This window comes from Martes martes (assembly GCF_963455335.1).
Source record: "Martes martes genome assembly, chromosome: 10".
Classification (NCBI taxonomy): domain Eukaryota; kingdom Metazoa; phylum Chordata; class Mammalia; order Carnivora; family Mustelidae; genus Martes; species Martes martes.
This window is the reverse complement of record NC_137898.1, coordinates 54,826,246-54,837,885: the sequence shown is the minus strand read 5'-3', so window position 1 is coordinate 54,837,885 and position 11,640 is coordinate 54,826,246.

The window sequence follows — 11,640 nt, the reverse complement described above, 5'->3', positions numbered from 1 at the left end:
TTTCTCCACATCCTCTCCAACTCTTGTTGTTTGTTGTCTTGTTAATTTTGGCCATTCTAACTGGTGTAAAGTGGTATCTCAATGTGGTTTTTATTTGAATCTTCCTGATGACTAATGATGATGAACATTTTTTCATGTGTTTGTTAGCCATTTGTATGTCTTCTTTGGAGAAGTGTCTGTTGAAGTCTTCTGCCCATTTTTTGACATGATTATCTTTTTTTTTTTTTTTTTCATGGTGACTTTATATTTTAATAAACATATAATGTATTTTTATCCCCAGGGGTACAGGTCTGTGAATCGTCTGGTTTACATATTTCACAGCACTCATCATAGCCCATACCCTCCCCAATGTCCATTTCCCCACCACCCTCTCCCGTCCCCCTTCCCCCCCGCAACCCTCAGTCTGTTTCTTGAGATTGAGTCTTTTATGGTTTGTCTCCCTCCCAATCCCATCTTTTCATTTTTTCTTTTCCTACCTCCCCCCAAACCCCCCCACCTTGCATCTCCACTTCCTCATATCAAAGAGATCATATGATAGTTATATTTCTCCGATTGACTTATTTCGCTAAGCATGATACCCTCTAGTTCCATCCACGTCGTCGCAAATGGCAAGATTTCATGTCTTTTGATGGCTGCATAGTATTCCATTGTGTATATATACCACATCTTCTTTATCCATTCATCTGTTGATGGACATCTAGGCGCTTTCCACAGTTTGGCTATTGTGGACATTGCTGCTATAAACATTCGGGTGCACGTGCCCCTTCGGAGCACCACGTTTGTATCTTTAGGATATATACCCAGGAGTGCAATTGCTGGGTCGTAGGGTAGCTCTATTTTCAGTTTTTTGAGGAACCTCCACACTGTTTTCCAGAGTGGTTGCACCAGCTTGCATTCCCACCAACAGTGTAGGAGGGTTCCCCTCTCTCCGCATCCTCGCCAGCATCTGTCATTTCTTGACTTGTTAATTTTAGCCATTCTGACTGGTGTGAGGTGGTATCTCATTGTGGTTTTGATTTGTATTTCCCTGATGCCGAGTGATGTGGAGCATTTTTTCATGTGTCTGTTGGCCATCTGGATGTCTTCCTTGCAGAAATGTCTGTTCATGTCCTCTGCCCATTTCTTGACTGGATTATTTGTTCTTTGGGTATTGAGTTTGATAAGCTCTTTATAGATTTTGGATACGAGCCCTTTATCTGATATGTCGTTTGCAAATATCTTCTCCCATTCTGTCAGTTGTCTTTTGGTTTTGTTAACTGTTTCCTTTGCTGTGCAAAAGCTTTTGATCTTGATGAAATCCCAATAGTTCATTTTTGCCCTTGCTTCTGTTGCCTTTGGCGATGTTCCTAGGAAGAAGTTGCTGCGGTGGAGGTCAAAGAGATTGCTGCCTGCATTGTCCTCAAGGATTTTGATAGATTCCTTTCGCACATTGAGGTCCTTCATCCACTTTGAGTCTATTTTCGTGTGTGGTGTAAGGAAATAGTCCAATTTCATTTTTCTGCATGTGGCTGTCCAATTTTCCCAGCACCATTTGTTGAAGAGGCTGTCTTTTTTCCATTGGATATTCTTTCCTGCTTTGTCGAAGATTAGTTGACCATAGAGTTGAGGGTCTATTTCTGGGCTCTCTATTCTGTTCCATTGGTCTATATGTCTGTTTTTGTGCCAGTACCATACTGTCTTGATGATGACAGCTTTGTAATAGAGCTTGAAGTCTGGAATTGTGATACCACCGACTTTGGCTTTCTTTTTCAATATTCCTTTGGCTATTCGAGGTCTTTTCTGGTTCCATATAAATTTTAGGATTATTTGTTCTATTTCTTTAAAAAAAATGGATGGGATTTTGATAGGGATTGCATTAAATGTGTAGATTGCTTTAGGTAGAATAGACATTTTCACAATATTTGTTCTTCCAATCCATGAGCATGGAATATTTTTCCATTTCTTTGTGTCTTCCTCAATTTCTTTCATGAGTACTTTATAGTTTTCTGAGTATAGATTCTTTGCCTCTTTGGTTAGATTTATTCCTAGGTATCTTATGGTTTTGGGTACGATTGTAAATGGGACTGACTCCTCAATTTCTCTTTCTTCTGTCTTGTTGTTAGTGTAAAGAAATGCGACTGATTTCTGTGCATTGACTTTATATCCTGACACTTTACTGAATTCCTGTATAAGTTCTAGCAGTTTTGGAGTGGAGCCTTTTGGGTTTTCCACATATAGTATCATATCATCTGCAAAGAGTGATAGTTTGACTTCTTCTTTGCTGATTTGGATGCCTTTAATTTCTTTTTGTTGTCTGATTGCTGAGGCTAGGACTTCTAGTACTATATTGAACAGCAGTGGTGATAACGGACATCCCTGCCGTGTTCCTGACCTTAGCGGAAAAGCTTTCAGTTTTTCTCCATTGAGAATGATATTTGCGGTGGGTTTTTCATAGATGGCTTTGATAATATTGAGGTATGTGCCTTCTATCCCTACACTTTGAAGAGTTTTAATCAGGAAGGGATGCTGCACTTTGTCAAACGCTTTTTCAGCATCTATTGAGAGTATCATATGGTTCTTACTCTTTCTTTTATTAATGTATTGTATCACATTGATGGATTTGCGGATGTTGAACCAACCTTGCAGCCCTGGAATAAATCCCACTTGGTCGTGGTGAATAATCCTTTTAATGTACTGTTGGATCCTATTGGCCAGTATTTTGGTGAGAATTTTCGCATCTGTGTTCATCAAGGATATTGGTCTGTAATTCTCTTTTTTGGTGGGATCCTTGTCCGGTTTTGGGATCAAGGTGATGCTGGCCTCATAGAATGAGTTTGGAAGTTTTCCTTCCATTTCTATTTTTTGGAACAGTTTCAGGAGAATAGGAATTAATTCTTCTTTAAATGTTTGGTAGAATTCCCCTGGGAAGCCGTCTGGTCCTGGACTTTTGTTTGTTTGGAGATTTTTGATGACTGTTTCAATCTCCTTACTGGTTATGGGTCTGTTCAGGTTATCTATTTCTTCCTGGTTCAGTTGTGGTAGTTTATACATCTCTAGAAATGTATCCATTTCTTCCAGGTTGTCAAATTTGTTGCCATAGAGTTGCTCGTAGTATGTTCTTATAATTGTTTGTATTTCTTTGGTGTTGGTTGTGATCTCTCCTCTTTCATTCATGATTTTATTTATTTGCGTCCTTTCTCTTTTCTTTTTGATAAGTCTGGCCAGGGGCTTATCAATCTTATTAATTCTTTCAAAGAACCAGCTCCTAGTTTTGTTGATTTGTTCTATTGTTTTTTTAGTTTCTATTTCATTGATTTCTGCTCTGATCTTTATGATTTCTCTTCTCCTGCTGGGTTTAGGCTTTCTTTGTTGTTCTCTCTCCAGCTCCTTTAGGTGTAGGGTTAGGTTGTGTATTTGAGACCTTTCTTGTTTCTTGAGAAAGGCTTGCACTGCTATATATTTTCCTCTCAGGACTGCCTTTGTTGTGTCCCACAGATTTTGAACTGTTGTGTTTTCATTATCATTTGTTTCCATGAATTTTTTCAATTCTTCTTTAATTTCCTGGTTGACCCATTCATTTTTTAGAAGGATGCTGTTTAGTCTCCATGTATTTGCGTTCTTTCCAAATTTCCTCTTGTGATTGAGTTCGAGCTTCAGAGCATTGTGGTCTGAAAATATGCAGGGAATGATCTCGATCTTTTGGTACCGATTGAGACCTGATTTATGACCCAGGATGTGGTCTATTCTGGAGAATGTTCCATGTGCACTAGAGAAGAATGTATATTCTGTTGCTTTGGGATGGAATGTTCTGAATATATCTGTGATGTCCATCTGGTCCAGTGTGTCATTTAAGGCCTTTATTTCCTTGTTGATCTTTTGCTTGGATGATCTGTCCGTTTCAGTGAGGGGAGTGTTAAAGTCCCCTGCTATTATTGTATTACTGTCGATGTATTTCTTTGATTTTGTTACTAATTGGTTTATATAGTTGGCTGCTCCCATGTTAGGGGCATAGATATTTAAGATTGTTAGATCTTCTTGTTGGACAGACCCTTTGAGTATAATATAGTGTCCTTCCTCATCTCTTATTATAGTCTTTGGCTTAAAATCTAATTGATCTGATATAAGGATTGCCACCCCAGCTTTCTTCTGATGTCCATTAGCATGGTACATTGTTTTCCACCCCCTCACTTTAAATCTGGAGGTGTCTTCGGGTCTAAAATGAGTTTCTTGTAGGCAGCATATTGATGGGTTTTGTTTTTTTATCCATTCTGATACCCTGTGTCTTTTGATTGGGGCATTTAGCCCATTAACATTCAGGGTAACTATTGAGAGATATGAATTTAGTGCCATTGTATTGCCTGTAAGGTGATTGTTACTGTATATTGTTTCTGTTTCTTTCTGATCTACTACTTTTAGGGTCTCTCTTTGCTTAGAGAACCCCTTTCAATATTTCCTGTAGAGCTGGTTTGGTGTTTGCAAATTCTTTCAGCTTTTGTTTGTCCTGGAAGCTCTTTATCTCTCCTTCTATTTTCAATGATAGCCTAGCCGGATATAGTATTCTTGGCTGCATGTTTTTCTCGTTTAGTGCTCTGAATATATCATGCCAGTTCTTTCTGGCCTGCCAGGTCTCTGTGGATAGGTCCGCTGCCAATCTAATGTTTTTACCCTTGTATGTTACAGACTTCTTTTCCCGGGCTGCTTTCAGGATTTTCTCTTTGTCGCTAAGACTTGTAAATTTTACTATCAGGTGACGAGGTGTGGACCTATTTTTATTGATTTTGAGGGGCGTTCTTAGCATCTCCTGGATTTTGATGTTTGTTCCCTTTGCCATATTAGGGAAATTCTCTCCAATAATTGTCTCCAATATACCTTCTGCTCCCCTCTCTCTTTCTTCTTCTTCTGGAATCCCAATTATTCTAATGTTGTGTCGTCTTATGGTGTCACTTATCTCTCGAATCCTCTCCTCGTGTTCCAGTAGTTGTTTGTCTCTCTTTTGCTCAGCTTCTTTATTCTCTGTCATTTGGTCTTCTATGTCACTAATTCTTTCTTCTGCCTCATTTATCCTGGCAGTGAGAGCTTCCATTTTTGATTGCACCTCATGAATAGCTTTTTTGATTTCAACTTGGTTAGATTTTAGTTCTTTTATTTCTCCAGAAAGGGCTTTTATCTCTCCGGAGAGGGTTTCTCTAATATCTTCTATGCCTTTTTCGAGCCCGGCTAGAACCTTGAGAATTGTCATTCTGAACTCTAGATCTGTCATGCTACCTATGTCTGTATTGATTAGGTCTCCCGCCTTCGGTACGGCCTCTTGTTCTTTTTTTTGAGGTGAGTTTTTCCGCCTTGTCATTTTGTCCAGGTAGGATTTGCTTTCTCCTGCTGTGGAATTCCGCTGTTCTTGGTGACTGAAGTTGGTTTTGGATCGGTTTCTTGTTGATCTTCTGGGGGAGGGGCCTGTTGTAGTGATTCTCAAGTGTCCTTGCCGCAGGCGGAATTGCACCGCCCTTGCCAGGGGCCGGGCTAAGGAATCCGCTCGGGTTTGCTTTCGGGAGCTTTTGTTCCCTGAGCGCTTTCCGTAGAGTTCCGGAGGACAGGAATGAAGATGGCGGCCTCCCAATCTCTCGGCCCGGAGGAGCCAAGAGCTTGGGGTTCCGCTCCTCAGTGCGCTCTCAGAGCAAAGCGCCCAATAGCCCCGCCTCCCTGGCTTGCGGTCACGCCTCGAGGAAAGCAGTCAATTGTTGGAGCTGGAGAAAAGCGCCGGGTCGCTTTCATCTCTGTGGCCTCCGGCCGCGCTCCGAGCCCACCCAGCCTGACCGGCACAAGGTAACCCTGGGCTTAGAGCTCACTCCTCGGCTTTGTCGCTATAGCCGGCTTCCCCGCTCTAATACCTGCGAGCTCTGCGGCACTCAGACACCCCCAGTCCTTCTGTGACCCCGCGGGTCCTGGGGTTATGCTGACCCCGCCTGGGTTTCCCCCCAGTTTAGCCTCTGGAGCGATGTCTCCCAGTGGAGCCGACTTTTAAAAGTCCCGATTTTGTGCTCCGTCGCTCCGCCGCTTGCCGGGTGCCGGCCCCTCCCCCCGGGGTCTATCTTCCCGTCGCTTTGGATTCACTTCTCCGCAGGTCCTACCTTTCAGAAAGTGATCGATTTTCTGTTTCTGGGATTGTTGCTCTTCTTCTCTTCGATTTCCCGTTGGATTTGTAGGTGTTCACAATGGTTAGATAAGCTATCTAGCTGATCTCCTGCTACCCGATGTCGTCTCAGCCTGCTACTTCTCCGCCATCTTGACTCCTCCTCTTACTGAGTGCTTTATATGTGATGAGCATAGAATGGATTAGCATAGATAATTATCAAGAGCAAAACTATTTTCAGAGTGTTTCAGAGTCAAAACAGCCCAAGAATTGTTATTATTATTCTCATCTTTGCAAATTAGACAACTGAGCAAAAAGACTAGTGGTCATTCAGCTACCAGGGACCAGAGACAGCTACCAGGGACCAGAGAGACTCAGGCATGTTTGCTAACTAAATCCATTTTTCCTATCATATTATCTAGGGATTGAGCTACATCTTTGGACTTCACCTGGACAAGCTTTGTAGTTTTCTGAAGTTCTTCGTGCTTCAGATTATAGATAGCTGAGGCAGTGCACATCAAAACCTATAATATGCTGAATTAGTCAATGCAAGTGAAGTTAAAGTTAGTTACTTCCACAAAGATACCACAGTAACTTAACAGGATAAAAGTTTACCACCCATTCAGATCCCATTCCAGTGCATGGGGGCTCTGCTTCATGTCAACATTTTGGGAACCAAGCTTCTTCCATATATGGATCCTCCATGTATTAAGCCCTTAGGGATCTCCTCAGGTATTTCTGCTGGCTGTTATGCCAGGGAAGGGAGACAGTGTTCCTGATCTTGTACAACATTTTAGTGGCTCAATCTTTTTCTATCATTCCATTGGCCACACTGCTCACATAGATCCAGCTGCCTACAGCTGAGGCTGGGTCACTGAATAATCATTTCTTAAGAGAAATGATACAACAGAGACTCTCGTAAGTAAAATATACTTACTTTATCTCCAAGAGAGACCACCCAGGCTTTCACACAGTCCAAGATCTCAAGCAGGGAGTGTCTTCTCCATCGGTTCCTGATGTGATTCCTTGTGGACCAGTCATTTTCCTCCTCTCACCACATAGGTAATGGTGGAGTACTGGTACCCATCATTAAGATTCCCATTTGGAGGGGAGGCATGGAATTCATTCAGTAGGAACTTGTCCATGATAATGCTGGAATATTTTGAGGACAGGTACTGCTACCTTTTTACCCACTGAAGTGGTGGAAGTTCCTTAACTAGACACGGGCTATGTTCTCTGGGAGGAACTTGCCATTGTTTCTATGTTCTGTCTTTGGGGGGTTGTGTCTTCTTCATCATCCCCCATGGCATTATGACATGCAGGCACTGGAATATGTGACTTCTTTTGCATTACTGCATTTGGAGCAGCTCATAAAATATTAAGATTAATAACTGCTTTAATTCTTAATCAAAAACTTTCTTTAAAAGCCAAGCTCAGGTGTCTTTGTCAATAAATACCCTCAAAACCCAAACAGGTTTCTGATCTATTTGTATCAGGCAGTCCCATGCACTAGTAATCACACACACATATGTTCTTCAGTATAATTTAAAAATTTTTTCTTTTGTTTCTTTATTGTCTTTTCCAATTCACCATGTCACTCCTTTTTAAGTAATGGTGTCTATCTAGGACCACTGGACTTGAGTATGTCAACTATACACATAATCTACTCTTCTTAGTTCTGGTTTCTATGAATCTGTGTTTTTCAAAAGCAGTCTAAATCTTTCTCTTAACTTCTGACACCCCAACCAGTAGGACAGTTTTTCAAGACTCTGTATTTATGGACTTTCTCTATTATCATTAATTTTTGCTTGAAAACCAGCAACTTTCTGCTAAGCTCATCTACTTATCAAAATAACCTGTTGGGCCCCTGGGTGGCTCAGTGGGTTAAGCCTCTGCATTCGGCTCAGGTCATGATCTCAGGGTCCTGGGATTGAGCCCCGCCTCGGGCTCTCTGCTCAGTGGGGAGCCTGCTTCCCTCTCCCCTTCTGCCTGCCTCTCTGCCTACTTGTGATCTCTGTCAAATAAATAAATAAAATCTTAAAAAAAAATAAATAACATGTCAATGGAATCAACAGTCATAAACACACACAATTATTTACAACTGCAACCAACCATTTCCCCTAGATTTACTGTTTAGTAGACATGTCAGTTTTCCTTGCTGTGTGATCTTTTGAACATTGGTTGTTCAGTGTCTGCAGCATTAGTTGGGATAATTTGCTGGCTGTTGAAACAAACAATTCCAATGTGTTAGGGGTTTAACACATACAACTTGCATTTCCCATCCAATGCATGTGGTAGAGGGGGCTCTCTTCCATGCTGTCCTTTGGGGACCTAGCTTCCTCCATTGTGTGGTTCCAACATTTCTAGGCCTTCATGTCTTCAGTGGATTAAGTGCAACTGGCCAGAGGTGGGGAGAGAGTGTAGAGGACATTTAAGGAGGTTATAAATGTTGTGTCTAGAAGAGGTGTGTGCCAGGTCCTCAGCCAGACTCAGTCTTATAACTCCATTTAACTGCAGGTAAACCTGGAAAATGTAAATTTATCTATGTGTCTAGAAGGAGGAAGAACTCAGTTGAATAAATTTAGCTTTGTCTCTGTCATTTGTACACATTGATTTCCAGGTGAACTTCAAGCTATGCAGTGGGAAGGGTGAAAAGTGGTAGGAGACCTCTGGAGATTTTGTGGCTCTCCTGGGCTCTCTGAGATGGTCAGCCCCACAGCCCAACCTGCTGCTTATTTGCCTCCTCCAGTCAATTAGTAAGTAGATCATCAGGTTTTATTTAGACTCATAAGAGGGAAGCAAAGGGGTCCTTTTGAGTTCCTTCCATGTTTTCCAGTCATCCCTCTATCAGTGGTAAGAATGAAAAGAGGGACATTGGTATGCTGCATCTCAGGACTAGAAGCTCAGTGGATGGATGAAGGGATTTGAACCCAGATCTGAACCCTAGCCCAGGACTGCCAAAACATATTCCTGGAACCCTCCCTGACATTTGCTAGGATGACATCAGGAGCCTGACATGGGATTGAAATGAGCAGTCCATGCTCTGCTCAGTCTTTGAGTTTGTGCATAGTTCTTGTGGTCTATAAAGAGACATTGCTGGGGAGAGACAAGATGGCAGGGAAGAAGGAGGAGGTGTTGTTTCAATCTGTACCCTAAAGTGAGCTGATTACCTACCAAAGAACTCCAATCACCCATGAAATCAGCCTGAGATCAGAATTACACATGTCTGGATCTCTACAGGGGCAGAAGACACAGGTGGGCAGGTAAAGCAGAGTGGGAATGTCGGACTGATATCGGAAGATAACCAAAGGGGGAGGGAGCCACAAGAGGCGACCCATTGGAAAGTAATACCCCAGTACGAGATTGCCCTGCATCTGGGGACCAGCATTAACTTGGAGTCTGATTGAAAGCACTCAAAAAGAGCAAAGGATCGCAGGGGGAAATTGTGGGAATCAGGGCAGTAGGGACAGAGGCTTAAGTCCCCAGACTCAGGACAGCCTCCCCTGGCGCTGAGCCAGAGAGAGTGCAGTGGAGAAACCAGGTCTTGGTCCCTGAGCCGCCAGCATGCCTGAGAACACGTGGGGTCTGGCTCCTGTGAGGGGCTGGGAGCCTCGCCAGATGGCAGAATGCTGCACCGTGCTATCAGAGCCTGAGACGAGTGCGCCCCACACCCTCCCCTGGGAGAGGGGTGCGAAGGTGCCAGCCTGGTGCTCTCGGACCCAGAAAGACAAGGCACTCCCAGCCTGGCCCAGCGGGAAAATCTCAGTGTACAATCGCTGCTTGGAACCTCTCTGGTGGTCTGGAGCTGCCCAGATAGCTACCACTGCCATGTTTTTGCATACAAGCAGGAGATCCTGCGACCCCAGGGACCGCAACTCAGAACCTGCTCTGCTTGCAGCCGAGGGTGAGCTTATGTGCTCTGCAGCACCCACAGGGGAGCAGACCAAGGCTTCTCTCTGAGAGGGAGGTTGGGGTGCAGTTTGCTTTCCTTAAAACCTCCAAAAACCATCAAAAGCTGTCAAGGCAAGAGAAAACAAATGAACAAACTTTAAAAACTTCCAGAGAACAAAAGCCTGAAAAACTGGTTCCCTCAGAGCCCACCCCCTTGAGGGGGGTCGGGAAGACTTAACATCATTGACTGAAAACCCAAGTGGCAGGCCCCTCCCCAAGAAAACCAACTAGGAAAAAAAAGGGGGGGGAGACAACAAGAGAACAACCACCACTACTTCATAGATACAACTTTTATTTTTAACTCATTCCCACTATTCTGGTTCATTTTTTTATATAGATAATTTTTTAACCTATTTACCATCACATTGATATGTCCAGGACATCAAATTCCATAATACCCTTTTAACCTGAACTTTTTGATACATATACCTGTGTTTTTCATTTGCTTTTCTATTTTTTTTAATTTTTTTAAATTTTAGTTTAGTTTAGTCTAGTTTATTCTTTTTTAATTTTTATTTTCTAATATTCATATAGAGTTAAACTTCAAGGTAATCCCCTTTCCCCAATCAATGCTACCCCTATAGGTAAACCAATTTTTAATCCCCCTTTATCTTAGGAAAGTTTAGTCCTTTAACAAAGATATCAAGATACATCCAGGAAGAATCAAAATAACCTTCCTCGCCCATATTGAGAATTTATAACCACACTCCCATCTTTCTTCTGCCAGTGTTTCTGTGTATTTGTGTTTGTCCTGAGAGTATATAAAACTTATACTTGGGGTTATTTTTGACGAGGTTCTTCCTTTTTTTGCTTTATATATATATATTTTTTCTCTTGTCATATACTTTTATCAGTCTTCTTGTTTGTCTGTTTTTGTTTGTATAATTCATAAATCTTACCTTGGGGCCCATTTGGGCTGAACCTTCTTTTTTATCTTCCCTTTTTTTCCTGTCTCTCTCTCTCTCTTTTTCTTTTTCTTTTCTTTTTTCTCTCATTTGGGTGGGGAATCCTGAGTGCTCAGAAGCATTCCAGGGTGCACCTTGACTGCACCACGGTCAATACACCCAACTACATCCGTTCAGCCATCTCTTACCAAAATAACTAGGAGGAGGAATGCCCAAAAAAAGAAAAATACACAGGATGGCCTTCTGCGAAAGGGCTAATGGCTATCAACATAGACAATATGTTGGAAAGGGAATTCAAGCTAACAATTATCCAGGCAATAGCTAGGTTGGAGAAAGCCATGGATGACCAAATGGAATTGACTAGGGCAGAACTGAAAGCCACCAGGGATGATGTTCACAATGCTCTCAATGAGTTCCAATCTAGTCTAAATTTTCTAAAAGCTAGGGTAACTGAGACAGAAGATAGAATTAGTGATCTGGAGGACAAACAGATAGAGAGAAAGGATTCAGGAGGAAACCCGGAACAAACAGCTTAGAAGCCACAAAAACAGAATCAGGGAAATAAATGATGCCATGAAATGTTCCAACGTCAGAATTATTGGAATACGTGAAGGGGAGGAGAAAGAAAGAAGTCTAGAAGATATAGTGGAACAAGTTTTCCATGAAAATTTTCCCAAT